This window comes from Eretmochelys imbricata, chromosome 27 (genome assembly GCF_965152235.1).
Source record: "Eretmochelys imbricata isolate rEreImb1 chromosome 27, rEreImb1.hap1, whole genome shotgun sequence".
Lineage (NCBI taxonomy): Eukaryota > Metazoa > Chordata > Testudines > Cheloniidae > Eretmochelys > Eretmochelys imbricata.
In genome coordinates, this window is record NC_135598.1 from 470,704 (window position 1) to 485,770 (window position 15,067).

A 15,067-nucleotide genomic window follows, 5' to 3' on the forward strand; every position below is an offset into this window, starting at 1 on the left:
CTGCCCCCTCCCCGAGGCCCTGCCCGCACTCTGCCTCTTCCTGCCCCCGCTCTGCCCCCTCCCCGAGGCCCTGCCCACACTCTGCCTCTTCCTGCCCCTGCTCTGCCCCCTCCCCGAGGCCCTGCCCACACTCTGCCTCTTCCTGCCCCCGCTCTGCCCCCTCCCCGAGGCCCTGCCCTCACTCTGCCTCTTCCTGCCCCCGCTCTGCCCCCTCCCCGAGGCCCTGCCCCCACTCTGCCTCTTCCTGCCCCCGCTCTGCCACCTCCCCGAGGCCCTGCCCACACTCTGCCTCTTCCTGCCCCCGCTCTGCCCCCTCCCCGAGGCCCTGCCCTCACTCTGCCTCTTCCTGCCCCCGCTCTGCCCCCTCCCCGAGGCCCTGCCCACACTCTGCCTCTTCCTGCCCCCGCTCTGCCCCCTCCCCGAGGCCCTGCCCTCACTCTGCCTCTTCCTGCCCCCGCTCTGCCCCCTCCCCGAGGCCCTGCCCACACTCTGCCTCTTCCTGCCCCCGCTCTGCCCCCTCCCCGAGGCCCTGCCCTCACTCTGCCTCTTCCTGCCCCCGCTCTGCCCCCTCCCCGAGGCCCTGCCCCCGCTTTGCCCCCTCCCCGAGGCCCTGCCCTCACTCTGCCTCTTCCTGCCCCCGCTCTGCCCCCTCCCCGAGGCCCTGCCCGCACTCTGCCTCTTCCTGCCCCTGCTCTGCCCCCTCCCCGAGGCCCTGCCCCCACTCTGCCTCTTCCTGCCCCTGCTCTGCCCCCTCCCCGAGGCCCTGCCCCCACTCTGCCCCCTCCCCCAGGCTCTGCCCTCACTCTGCCTCTTCCTGCCCCAGCTCTGCTCCTTCCCCGAGGCCCTGCCCCCACTCCATCTCTTCCTGCCCCCGCCCTCCCCCAAACACCTCCTGCCAGCCACCTAACAGCTGATTGGTGGGGCTGAAGAGCTGGTCAATGGTCCCACTGAACAGCTGATCCACAGCCCCGCTGAACAGCGGTGGCTGGTGGGTGCTGAGCACCCCTATTTTTCTTCCAGGGATGCTTGAGCCCTGGAGCACTCACGGAGTTAGCGCCTCTGGCTGCAGCCCTGGCAGACACCCCAGCTGGCTTAGATCTAGCTGGGATGTTTTGAGGGCTCATGCTGCCATGGCTGTACAGCTCTTGTTACTCAAGCGAGCTTTGATCCAGCCAGATCACGCTGATCTCACTAAATCATCGCTAGCTCAGGTATATCTGCACGTGCTGCAAACGCACCTCCCAGCTGCAGCGTGCGCTTTGGGTCCTCGGTCACTGGGGTATCTGGGACTAGACCGGCCATGCCGGTGTGGTTTCGCGCATTATTTTTGTTGCATAAAGAGCACAGCTATAGCCTACTCCTCCCTTGGGAGGGAAATATTTAATAAGCCCACCCACTTCTTCCACACTACCCACATGCAGGGTCTTAGTTCAGGAGTGCTCAGGGAGGAGCTGAAAGAGGGCACCGTGGTAATGGTTGCAAAGGGGGCTCAACCCTGCAGTCCCTACTCAGGCAGAACTCCCACCATTCATTATCTCACATCCGCCCTTCCATGTGTTGTGTCCAACCATCACCTGTTGACACTTTCATTTGGGCCCGAGACTGTCTTGCTGGTATCTACTGTTTGGACAGTGCCCAGCACAACAGGGCTGTGGGGCAGCTAGGCATTACCAGAGTGCAAATTACAGCAACAGTAGCATTGTACCCGTCATTGGGACAGGCGGGTCCCTCCAAGAAAATGGCAGGAATAACTGTCCATTGAAGTCAATGGCAGCTTTACTTGTGTGAAGACTGCAGGATCCGGGCACAGGATCACAAGCAGTGTCCTGATGTCATCACATTGTTGCTTAGATATATCAGTAAAGTGTCCGGTGATAGGACAAAGCCAAGAGTGTCTGTCTCTCTTTCTCTTTCCTGGTGGCTAGAGTACTGGTCTAGACAGGGGTTCAAATTCTGTTCTTACTTCAAATCAGGTTGAGAAAGGACTTGTCTGTCTCGCTCAAGCCAAAAAAATTTCAGGCAGATATTTCATGGAAACGATAGGTTTCAGCTTTAATGAAAGAATATTTCACCAAAGTGACCAGCTCTAGATGGTAGTGGCTCCTCCCTCTTGTTTTCATTCTCCTCTATAGACTCAACTCCTGGTTGGACTATATTTCCCATGATGCACTCTGATCTCTCCTCTTGGAATGAGGACATGGTCCATCATGTGAATTGCTGGCCGTGGTGCATCATGGGACATGTAGTTCAGCTAGGGAGACCAGTCCATTGAGAAGAATAGGGACATGAGGCAACCTAACTAAAACTATCACAAGGAAGTGTGGCAGCATTTTCAAATAAAAATATTTCAGTTTTGGGTTTTTCAATGAAAAAATCTAACTTTTCTGCAGCAAACACTTTTAGTGAAACATTTTGTTTAGTCGAAGAACAATTTCCCAGTGAAAAATCGTTTAGATAGAAAATTTTTGTTTAGCTCCTATTTAATAACCAGTATCTTGGTGTTTCTTGTATGCAGCATACAGGGAGAAAATGCCTGGCAGCTGTTGTTTAACAGTCATTTTTTTTTCTTCTTAAGCAGATTTGTTCCCAAAGATCCGCAGCATCTTCTCAATCAACACATGATAACAAACCACAGTCAATATGGTAATTGTTCTCTTTTCCCCTGCCAGTGTTGTGTAACACAGACAGCTGTTTTCTCTCCTTTAGACAATGCCTAATCTTAGACTGTTCCAAACCTTTCAAATATTGCATGTTGGAGAATCATAAGGCACCCACTTGGATATTTAAAAAACAATGCTTCACTTTTAGCAAACACAGAGAAGACACTCCAAAGAGTGAGAGATCCCAGCTGCTGACTAATAAACTTAGACATCTGCAAACCTCTCACCAGCAGCTTGCAAGCTGCTCTTCTCCACAGTAATTATTAATCGCATGTGACAGCTATGCCATTTGCTGTAACAATGTATCACCACTGTCTCTTCCCAGGCCCTACTAGCCAATACTAATGCAGCAGTTTGCCCGGGATCCCAGTGTTGCTCACATGCATATTGTGATTCATTAGCTCTGTGCAGTTAATATTTACCATATTTATTCAGAAAAAAATAAGTCTTTCCTGCAAATGCCCTCATGATATGATGCCCAGTGGTACCACCTCCATATCAAGTCATGGGAGCGTTTTAATTTAAATAAATGAGCAGATTTCCTTGCCCCTCCCCTTGCACACACTCTCCTAGGGCCCAGGGTTTGCCACTGGGGAGAAGACAGGATATTTGTGGATGCCCCTTACCAGCGCATCAGTGCTCAGAGACCCAGGCTTCCCCTGCTGCAGTGTACCTCTCTGCTTTAAGTGCATGAAAGGACATAGCTGAAGTCATCCACTCACGCTCCTCCTCCAGAGCAGCATGAAAGGAAGGTTGGGTTGATCGACTTGATTGTTTCAGCGTCATTCATTGCAGGGGCTCTAGGAGACGTTGCTGCTGTTTGCTGTGCAGCAGTGAAATCTAGGGGGCTTCGAAGAAGGGATTTTCTGAGCCTGTCTGCTTGCTGCTTGTGCCCTGTGTGGGACATAACTGGGGTCACACAGGCACAGCAGGCCTGTAGCACCTCTGACTCTCTTCCTCAGGCATCCGTGGAGGATTCTACTCTTGCCCATTGCATCCACTCAGTCCTAGCAATGCTTCTGCCTGGGGCACTGCGGGCAAGCTGAGGGCAGGACCGACTCTAGGCACCAACAAAGCAAGCATGTGCTTGGGACGGCACAATTCCAGCCATCCTTTTTTTTTTTTTTGCTTGAACAGTTGCACTCTCGGAGCTTGGGGTGGCAAAAAACCTAGAGCCGGCCCTGGCTGAGGGTTCTGAGCCTTGTGTCCCATGTTCACAAGTCAGAGCTGCCTAGCTGAGCCCTATGAAAAGCACACAGGCGTGGACTCATCTGCTGCTTTGCACTGCCCCGGGGGCGGGACCATGTGTTTTCCATTCTGTGGCCTGCGGGCTAGATGGCAGGCCTGCTTCCCCAGGAGTGGCACGGGGACCCATCTTCTCGCTCTCTCCCTCCTACGTGCAACAACTCCCGATGCAAAGGCATCTGATCTCTGTCTCTCACCCCGAGAGCTGAACCATCTTCAAGTTTCCCCATCTCCCCCTCCAACTCTGTGCTCCCCATTTCTGCCCTCCTGCTCCCTGCCACCCATTCTTGGCCCCGCCATTTCTACTTCCCCTGACCTTTCTATCTGCCCCTACCTTCTTACTCCCACTTTTTTCCCCACCTCAGTTTCCCTCCATTTCTCTGCCCCCCTTTTCACCTGCCTCCCAACCCCAACAAAGGGGTAACCATTTCACTACAAGGGGGGAAAAGGGGCTCGGGGCTGCTGATCTTCCTCGTGGTGAATCGCCCTCTGCAGGGAACTGCAAGAAGTCCTATTGCTACCCCCCCTCCCTCACATCATCTTCATCCTCACTGCCTTCTCCCTGCCCTTCGTCTCTCTGTGAGCTCATCCCCTCCCCGCACAACCAACCCAAACCTTTATTTAAAGTTACTGGTGGCCCTACCTTGCCATTTGCCACTCATGCCACTGGTCGCGCTGCTTGGCATGTAGCCTTCTCCCCAGCTCATGGCATGTGCCTATTCCAATGGCTGGCTCTTCTGTGCTGGGCAGTCTCTTACGCTGTGTGTGTGCAGAGCCCAGTGCAGCGGGGTCCTGTCAGGGCTGATTCCCCCACTAGCACTTCGAGTGCAGAAGGAGAGGGTCTGCAAGGATTCTAACAATTAATACTGGCCACTCCAGGCTTGTATTAAACTCCCAAGGTTACAGCTTCTCTCTGAGCTTGGATGGGTTGATGCTGCCACCACCCAAGTGCAAAAAAAAAAAAAAAAAAAAAAAACCCTTAGGACCCAGGAAGGCGCACTTGGGAATTCCTCTCTGTGGGGTACCCTCAAGTCCTTTCACCACCACCCTCTCCGGGGAAGAGCAGAGAAAGAAAACAAAGGAAATCAGCTGTTGTCACCAGCTAATTAAACAACATATGCACAAACCTCTCAGGACACAAAAACCCAATCCTGTTCTTAAAAAAGGTAAATTTTATTAAAAACAAAAAGAAAGAAAATACATTTGGAACTTAGGCTAGTGCTAGATTTTAAAAGAGCAAATATAATAATTAAGCATCAAGAATGGTTTTCTTGAGATTCAGCTTAATGGTTACAAGCAAAACAAAAGCATTTGGGGGTTAGCACAGAGGAGTCCACAAGCCATAAAGAAATAAAAGAGATAAACCTAATCGCATCTTCCTAGATCTTCCCTGATCTACTTACATATCTAGGATTCAGGTAAGTAATTCCTAGGTATGATCTGATGATTTTTCATACCTGGTTTAAAGCTTCTTACAGCATTGCTGTTCTGTGTCTCCTCTCTCCGGAGAACAACAAAGGGAAAGCTTTTTCCCAATTTTAAAAAGTTCTAGCCGTCCCATTGGCTCTTTTGGTCAGGTGCCCAGTCCCTTCCTAGCTGCTTTTTTAACCCTTTACAAGTAAAGCAAGTAGAAAATAGCTACTAACAGGGATTTTATAGCTAACTGGCTGGCTGGGTGTCCATAAAAGGGAGCTATCTCCCACCCCTTCATTTATCACAAGCCCTGGTCACAGCTGGGGTCCCAGGCACTGCGATAATACTCACAATTACTAAATACCGTATGAGGCGGCTACACACTGCCATGGGAACAGACACTCTGGGTCACATCCAAAGCTGACGGCCCGGGAGTCCCACGTTAGCAGGTCACTGCACAAGGGGCTCACTTGCATGCACAAGGGCCTTCTCGGACAAGCTGAGCCTTGCTTCTCTGCTGCATTGCCCCAGTGTAATGCCAGTGACATCAGTCCCACTTACACAGGGGAGAAAGCATTGCCTGACAAGGCTGTCTCTCCTCCTGCACGATGGAGGCCCACACAGCGTACGGGGGTGCCCCATGCCACCTTGCTCCCCTGCGTGGGCACGAGGCGGGTTGCTATTGTGGCCTGTCTTTGTGCTGTGCTTTGGTTGTTTATCTTGTAGATTCAGGATGAAATGTTACCAGTAAGAGAGTGGATGTTTTCGTACTGGCAGGAAAGGGCTACCTGAGGCCATCTGTAGCTGCACCATGGTGAACCTTGTTTGTAAAAGTACTAAAAAGAGGGAATTCTTCAGGGAGAAAAATGCTTGGAGGCTTTCCATCTCCCTTGCAGCCCCTTTATTTCCAATCTGTTAAGTCCAAAAGCGTCACAACAGTTTGAGTGGCAATTGGCTGGCTTCCAAACCCACTGCTCACTGTGCCATGTCAGCTGGAGCAGGGTAGCAGCGCATGGGGAGCGAGATTTAGGAGGAGTCACTAACTTGCTTTATGTGATGTTCTTTTTTTAAAAGGTCGTTTCAGAAACTCTCCCAAGAGAGAAAGAGCAAAGTCTCTTCTGAAGCGATCCATCAGGTAAGCACAGACAGAAGTTTCAATGTGCCCAGATAATTGTACTTACCAAATGTGCCAGTAATTGACACTACAGCACAGTATAAATGTCTCCGCTCTGTCTTCCAGGTCCCTGGTGTATCAGAGACTTCAAGTATGGAGAAACCGCTTTGGCTTAGAGACATGTATCTCCCACTGGATTCTATACGTAAAAAATCCATGGCCCAGAAGTTATATGACAGAGACTCCTCGGATGAAGAAGAAATTTTCAACAGGGCTGATGTAAGGTAAATCAGGGAATATTAGCAATGCCTAGAGTTATCACTGCATTTCCCCTTGAGCTCCTGCTTTGGAGCCACATCATCCCCCACCCATGCAGGGACTAGGAGGCTCTGGGACTTCCCCTTTGCTCACTTGCCATCAGATCATCCCTGAAGATGTCCCATGATGCACTGGGAGAGTGGCCATCTTGGGACAGCTCCATAGGACAGTTGCCTTTGCCCATCCTCAAAGCCATATTGCAGTGCCCCTCTGCACATGTGATCCAGAGCCCCCTGGGCTTGAAGAGAGAACACGACAGAGATCTGCTATCTCCTCGGGCCGACCCTTCACGCTCCTCACCAGCCCCACATGCTGGGACCAGAGGCATCCCTGAGATCAGAGAGAAGGGAAGAGCATGATGCTGAGCTGCTGCTGCTCCTCCCCTCTGCTCATGTGAGTGGGGGCAGAGCACAGGGGCTTTAGTCCCTTTCAGAGGATAACCCATTTTCATCTAAAGGTTGTCATTACAACTGGCTTGTTGCCACGGTGCTCAGCTTCCATCTCCACATCTCAGTAATCAGATAAGGGTTTTCGTGGGACTGTCTTCCGTGGGACTATCTAGGGTCTTCTAGAAGGATGAGAACAGGCCACCGAGATGCTAGATGCATATGAGCAGTTGTTCAGTTACGCCTGCTTTCGGCTGGCTAGGGCCGAGGCCTGCAAGATCTCTCTTTTACTCTCAGTGGGGTACACAACTTGAGCTGTAGCTCTGATCCAGCAAAGCCCTTACACAGTTGCTGAAGTCAGTGAGACTAAGGCCCAAGCCCTCAAAGATATTTAGGAGCCTAACTCCCAGGAGAGTCAGGTGCCTAATACCTTGAGGATCTGGGCCTTAGCCCACAACTTTGCTGGATAGGCCTTAGGTCCTGGTCCAAAGCTCATTGGACTTTGAATCAGACCCTTCCAGAGCTTTTATCCTGCGTAGAGAGAGCTCCTCAAGCTGAGCTCAGGGGCAGGAGCAGTGCTGCATTTTGCATCAGTAGCACGTACCGATGAAGTGGCAGCACTGGAAGAGGGGAGCTGAACAGTTTCTAGATTCCTGTAGTGGCAGCCCTGCGTCTTACTCTGATACTTAGGTAACAGAAGGAAGAAAATATTGCTGTGCATTAAATGAAAATCCAGCTTTTCCTGTAGCTAGACAGAAACTTTTTAAATCTTTCCATGTTTGTCTTTTTCTATTTAGAAGACAATATGAGTGGTCGTCCAGCAAAGAAAGCTACTAACTTGTATTTTTGTGAATACTACTGTATATCAAGAGTACTGTATAAAGTTATAATGTTGCTCTGTGTGACATAGATAAAACGGGAAGCCATCCTCTCTGTCGCCTTCAGAACTGATGATTAAAATGCATACTTTTTCACAGAACAAGTGTGGGCTTAGTGCTAACCCTGCAAGCTGGGAGGGTCCCAGAGCTTGGGCTCCAACCTGAGCAAAGTATACACAGCAATGAAGCAGCCCCGTGAGCCCGAGTCGGCTGACATGGGCCAGCCACAGATTTTTCTTCCCTGTGTAGACATACCCTATGTGTCCCCCATTCCCCACTTTTCCCCATACCAGGGTCCGGCATTCTCTTCCTCCATGCCAGAGCTCTGTGTACTGCCCCATTCCCCCTATGCCAGGGGTTCTGTGTGCCCCCCTACCAGGGTCACCCCTTCTCTCCCCCATGCCAAAGACTTTGTGTGCTCCCCCATTCTCCCTTCCTCCCTACCAGGGTCTCCCTTTCTCCCCTCCCCCACCACCCAATGCCAGGCCTTTCCATTCCCCACTTCTCCCTCAGGATTATTATTTCTTTTCTTCCTGCCTGGGAGATACATTATTTAAGGTGTCACCACTTTTAACCCTACTGAGACAACGGGCAGAACTGACATGGGGGGCTTGGTTATGCTGGAAGGTGTTAATGGCTGTCATCAACCAGTTCTTTGATCTGTAGTCAATTACAGCCCTGGCTAAAGGCAATGGGTCTGCTAACCCGCTGCCAGGGGCCCCAAGTGTCCCTCCTTTCCCTCTGCTGTTCTCTAATGGTCACCAAAAGGAATAGGGTTCTGCCCACTGATACCGTGAAATATTGGAGTTGATCCTATGCTCTGTTCAAACCTGACTGTATTATGTCCAAACAGACAGAGAAATGCCATCAAGTTGAGCACCGGCCTTGATTCCCTCAGCCAGCTAGAGAGAGAGCAGGCCCATTAATCCATGAGTGATGACTGAAAGGTTTGAGAGGCTGCACTGGCTTGAAATCAGTCATTCACAAGAAGAGAGGTCTAGCCAAGCTGAGATTGTTGGAGGCCTGGTCAAAATAGGTGTTTTGAGGAAACACAAAGGGTAATTTAGAAACTATGATCCTATAACAGGTTTCAGAGTAGCAGCCGTGTTAGTCTGTATTCGCAAAAAGAAAAAGGAGTACTTGTGGCACCTTAGGTCCTCCTTTTCTTTCTATGATCCTATAAAACTCCCTGAGCCTAGCTGTTGGCTCTCTACTGATGCATAGTAGCACTATAGTGCCAGAGTGCCTCACAAGCATTAATGGATTGCTTGTCCCAAGGGCGGAAAGGTGACTTTCTCATCCTTAAAAAGAAAAGGAGGACTTGTGGCACCTTAGAGACTAATCAATTTATTTGAGCATAAGCTTTCGTGAGCTACAGCTCACTTCATCGGATGCTGTAGCTCACGAAAGCTTATGCTCAAATAAATTGGTTAGTCTCTAAGGTACCACAAGTACTCCTTTTCTTTTTGCGAATACAGACTAACACGGCTGTTACTCTGAAATTTCTCATCCTTGGTACAGAGGGAGAGCTAGGGCTCAAGACATTAAATGATTTCCCCAACGTAACACAAGGAGTCTGTGATAAAGTTCGGAATCTAGTCCAACCCCCTGCTCAAAGCAGGGCCAATCCCCAACTAAATCATCCCAGCCAGGGCTTTGTCAAGCCTGACCTTAAAAACCTCAAAGGAAGGAGATTCCACCACCTCCCTAGGTAACCCATTCCAGTGCTTCACCACCCTCCTAGTGAAAAAGTTTTTCCTAATATCCAACCTAAACCTCCCCCACTGCAACTTGAGACCATTACTCCTTGTTCTGTCATCTGCTACCACTGAGAGCAGCCTAGATCAATTCTCTAGCAGATCGAGGGACGTGATCGTTCCCCTCTATTCGACATTGGTGAGGCCTCATCTGGAGTACTGTGTCCAGTTTTGGGCCCCACACTACAAGAAGGATGTGGATAAATTGGAGAGTCCAGCGAAGGGCAACAAAAATGATTAGGGGTCTGGGGCACATGACTGATGAGGACAGGCTGAGGGAACTGGGCTTCTTTAGTCTGCAGAAGAGAAGAGTGAGGGGAGATTTGATTGTAACCTTCAACTACCTGAAGGGGGGTTCCAAAGAGGATGGAGCTTGGCTGTTCTCAGTGGTGGCAGATGACAGAACAAGGAGCAACGGTCTCAAGTTGCAGTGGGGGAGGTTTAGGTTGGATATTAGGAAAAACTTTTTCACTAGGAGGGTGGTGAAACACTGAAATGCGTTACCTAGGGAGGTGGTAGAATCTCCTTCCTTAGAGGTTTTTAAGGTCAGGCTTGACAAAGGCTTGGGTGGGATGTTTTAGTTGAGGATTGGTCCTGCTTTGAGCAGGGGGTTGGACTAGATGACCTCCTGAGGTCCCTTCCAACCCTGATAGTCTATGATTCTTTGGAACCCCCTTTCAGGTAGTTGAAAGCAGCTATCAAATCCCCCCTCACTCTTCTCTTCTGCAGACTAAACAATCCCAGTTCCCTCAGCCGCTCCTCATAAGTCATGTGTTCCAGTCCCCTGATCATAGTTTGCAGGGGCTCAACCTTGGAAGGGCAGCTTTAAAGTAGCTCTCGCAGGGGATATGCTAAATCACATCCTGGCCACGCTGGCTCCCTGGCCAGGCTCATGCCCTTTGGGCACTGCATTGGCTAACTCCGAGGCCTGCCCATGAAGCAGGGTTTTTGGGCACCATGTGTCACTGCATGGAGATGTTCCAGGCAGATGTTCTGGGATGCACCGTGACCAGGGCTGAATGGAGTCCCAACCCTGTAACATTCAAGGCTAATGGAGCAAGCAGCCGGGGGGGGGTTAAACAAGGTGAGTGACCGATAGGTGCCATCTCTAGGTTTTATTGCATACCACAGAACTATACGGTGACACTTTTGGGGATTACCCGAGGTGTCCAGGGTGTATCACCACCACCAGCTCACAGTAGGAGTAAGCCTGGTCCCTACTCCCCAGGGGAGACCTCCCCAACTACCGGCTGCTGGAAACACAAGCCCCACCCTCTCCCAATACTGGCTACACATACCATTTTGCTACACTCGAGTGCCCAGTCCCTTAGCTACTGGATACCCACAATGTTCACCGATCCACTGGCTCCGTGGAAGCAGTGCACCCCAGCTCACTGGTTTCACCTCACTTTAACACTCCTTAGCACAAAGCCCGTAGACACATCTACAGAAAAAAACTGAAGTTTATTTTACAGTCTGGGGTTGAGATTCAAATAAAAGCAAATGTAAGGGTGTGGAAACATAGTTACAGGTGAAAGCAGAACATAACACACAATCTATAGCCTATACTTATTAAAAAGTTACTTTCCTGTCTTATAAGGTCTCTCACCCAATGGTCAGTCCTAGTTCAGTCTAGAATGCTGGCATCTACCTTTCGTGAGAGACTGCCACTGGCAGAGTTTCTCCTCAGTAACAGATAATAATCTGCGTTCTTTCTTCATCTCTTATACAATTACAGACCACTGTCTCTTACCCAGCCAGAGGTCCCCGTTTCAGAGACTTTTCTTGGGGTTCTTTTGTCTTTGTAAATCCTCAAGCCTACACCTGGTTCAGACAACAAACATGGCTGGCTCCATGGATGTCCATTCTTCTCAGCGTTGACTGAGTTAGCCAAGACCGCACCTGGTCTTTGGTGATAAGTTCTCACTTAAACAGTTTTGAAACCTAATATTCTATATTTTACATATTTCTTAAACTATTTACCATCAAAACCTTTCCCAATAACCACGACAATCCGTTGGTTCTTTGTTTTTGACAGAGCTACGATGGCCCCCTTTGGTGAAATACTGAGCAGATGGCTGGTCACACACAGGACCGTACCTGCCTGGGCATGTCGGCGTCACACATACCAATAGCTTCAGGGACAAGCGGTGACATTGGGTCTGTCAACTGTTTGAACCACCGCAATAAAGGGGACTGCAAAATGGCAATTTACTATTTAATAATGTAGATGGAAAAGCCCCATTTGATCACCACACCATTGTTAGTGCCACTAGTTTTCAGTGCCTCCAGGACTGGAATTCCCACTTAAGTCACCTCCTCTGATTTTTCAAAGTAATTTAACATTTTGTGTCGTCCTTTCTATGGCAAAGGCCAATGCTCGGGGCTGGGTCTCTCCCCCAGCCCCACCTTCTGCGCCCACATGCCTCCCCCAGAGCATCCCTGGCCCTGCCACCACCGCTGGCAGGGCAGTGGGGCTAAAGCGGCTTCCTGCCCGCCCTCACTCCACTCGGTGCCACCCCCCTATCCCGCCTCCGCGCACTGCCCCTGCCTCGAGTGCCAACTCTGGCACGGGAACGGCGGCCAAGGGGAGCAGCCTGGCCGGTCTCTGTGGGCAGCGGCGTGCGGAGACCCCTCCAACTCCCGCCTCACACACACTGCCAGAGGGGCATGCGGGTCGCTTTCGGGAGCCGCTCGAGGTACGTGCCACACCCCTCACCCACTCCTGCACCGCAACCCCTGCCCCAGCCCCGAGCCCGCCCCCCGCACCCAAACTCCCTCCTAGAGCCCCCCCCACCTCCTCCTGCACCCCAACCCCGCCCCAGCCCCGAGCCCGCCCCCCGCACCTCAACTCCCTCCCAGAGCCCCCCCCACCTCCTCCTGCACCCCAACCCCCTCCCCAGCCCCGAGCCCGCCCCCAAACTCCCTCCTAGAGCCCCCCCACCTCCTCCTGCACCCCGAGCCCGCCCCCCGCACCCAAATTCCCTCCCAGAGCCCCCCCACCTCCTCCTGCACCCCGAGCCCTGCCCCAGCCCCGAGCCCGACCCCCGCACCCAAATTCCCTCCCAGAGCCCACCCCACCTCCTCCTGCACCCCAACCCCCTCCCCAGCCCCGAGCCCGCCCCCCGCACCTCAACTCCCTCCCAGAGCCCCCCCACCTCCTCCTGCACCCCAACCCCGCCCCAGCCCCGAGCCCGCCCCCCGCACCTCAACTCCCTCCCAGAGCCCCCCCACCTCCTCCTGCACCCCAACCCCCTCCCCAGCCCCGAGCCCCCCCACCTCCTCCTGCACCCCAACCCCGCCCCAGCCCCGAGCCCGCCCCCCGCACCTCAACTCCCTCCCAGAGCCCCCCCCACCTCCTCCTGCACCCCAACCCCCTCCCCAGCCCCGAGCCCGCCCCCAAACTCCCTCCTAGAGCCCCCCCACCTCCTCCTGCACCCCGAGCCTGCCCCCCGCACCCAAACTCCCTCCCAGAGCCCCCCCACCTCCTCCTGCACCCCAACCCCTGCCCCAGCCCCGAGCCCGCCCCCCGCACCCAAACTCCCTCCCAGAGCCCGCCCCCCACCTCCTCCTGCACCCCAACCCCTGCCCCAGCCCCGAGCCCGCCCCCAAACTCCCTCCCAGAGCCCCCCCCACCTCCTCCTGCACCCCAACCCCTGCCCCAGCCCCGAGCCCGCCCCCCGCACCTCAACTCCCTCCCAGAGCCTGCCCCCCTCACCTCCTCCTGCACCCCAACCCCTGCCCCAGCCCCGAGCCCGCCCCCCGCACCCAAACTCCCTCCTAGAGCCCCCCCCACCTCCTCCTGCACCCCAACCCTGCCCCAGCCCCGAGCCCGCCCCCCGCACCTCAACTCCCTCCCAGAGCCTGCCCCCCTCACCTCCTCCTGCACCCCAACCCCCTCCCCAGCCCCGAGCCTGCCCCCAAACTCCCTCCCAGAGCCCCCCCACCTCCTCCTGCACCCCAACCCCGCCCCAGCCCCGAGCCCGCCCCCCGCACCTCAACTCCCTCCCAGAGCCTGCCCCCCCACCTCCTCCTGCACCCCAACCCCTGCCCCAGCCCCGAGCCCGCCCCCCGCACCCAAACTCCCTCCTAGAGCCCCCCCACCTCCTCCTGCACCCCAACCCCGCCCCAGCCCCGAGCCCGCCCCCCGCACCTCAACTCCCTCCCAGAGCCTGCCCCCCTCACCTCCTCCTGCACCCCAACCCCCTCCCCAGCCCCGAGCCCGCCCCCAAACTCCCTCCCAGAGCCCTCCCCACCTCCTCCTGCACCCCAACCCCCTCCCCAGCCCCGAGCCCGCCCCCAAACTCCCTCCCACAGCCCGCCCCCCTCACCTCCTCCTGAACCCCAACTGCCCCCATCCCCGAGCCCGCCCCCCGCACCCAAACTCCCTCCCGGAGCCCATCCCCCGCACCCACTCCTGCACCCCAACCCCCTCCCCAGGCCCGAGCCCGCCCCCCGCACCTCAGCTCCCTCACAGAGCCCGCCCGCCTCACCTCCTCCTGCACCCCAACGCCCTCCCCAGCCCCGAGCCCGCCCCCAAACTCCCTCCCAGAGCCCGCCCCCACTCCTGCACCCCAACCCCTGCCCCAGCCCAGAGCCCGCCCCCCGCACCCAAACACCCTCCCGGAGCCCGCCCCCTGCACCCAAACTCCCTCCCAGAGGCCCCCCACCTCCTCCTGCACCCCAACCCCTGCCCCAGCCCCGAGCCCGCCCCCTGCACCTCAACTCCCTCCCAGAGAATCATAGAATCATAGAATATCAGGGTTGGAAGGGACCCCTGAAGGTCATCTAGTCCAACCCCCTGCTCGAAGCAGGACCAATTCCCAGTTAAATCATCCCAGCCAGGGCTTTGTCAAGCCTGACCTTAAAAACTTCCAAGGAAGGAGATTCCACCACCTCCCTAGGCAACGCATTCCAGTGTTTCACCACCCTCTTAGTGAAAAAGTTTTTCCTAATATCCAATCTAAACCTCCCCCACTGCAACTTGAGGCCATTACTCCTTGTTCTGTCATCTGCTACCATTGAGAACAGTCTAGAGCCATCCTCTTTGGAACCCCCTTTCAGGTAGTTGAAAGCAGCTATCAAATCCCCCCTCATTCTTCTCTTCTGCAGGCTAAACAATCCCAGCTCCCTCAGCCTCTCCTCATAAGTCATGTGTTCTAGACCCCTAATCATTTTTGTTGCCCTTCGCTGGACTCTCTCCAATTTATCCACATCCTTCTTGTAGTGTGGGGCCCAAAACTGGACACAGTACTCCAGATGAGGCCTCACCAATGTCGAATAGAGGGGGACGATC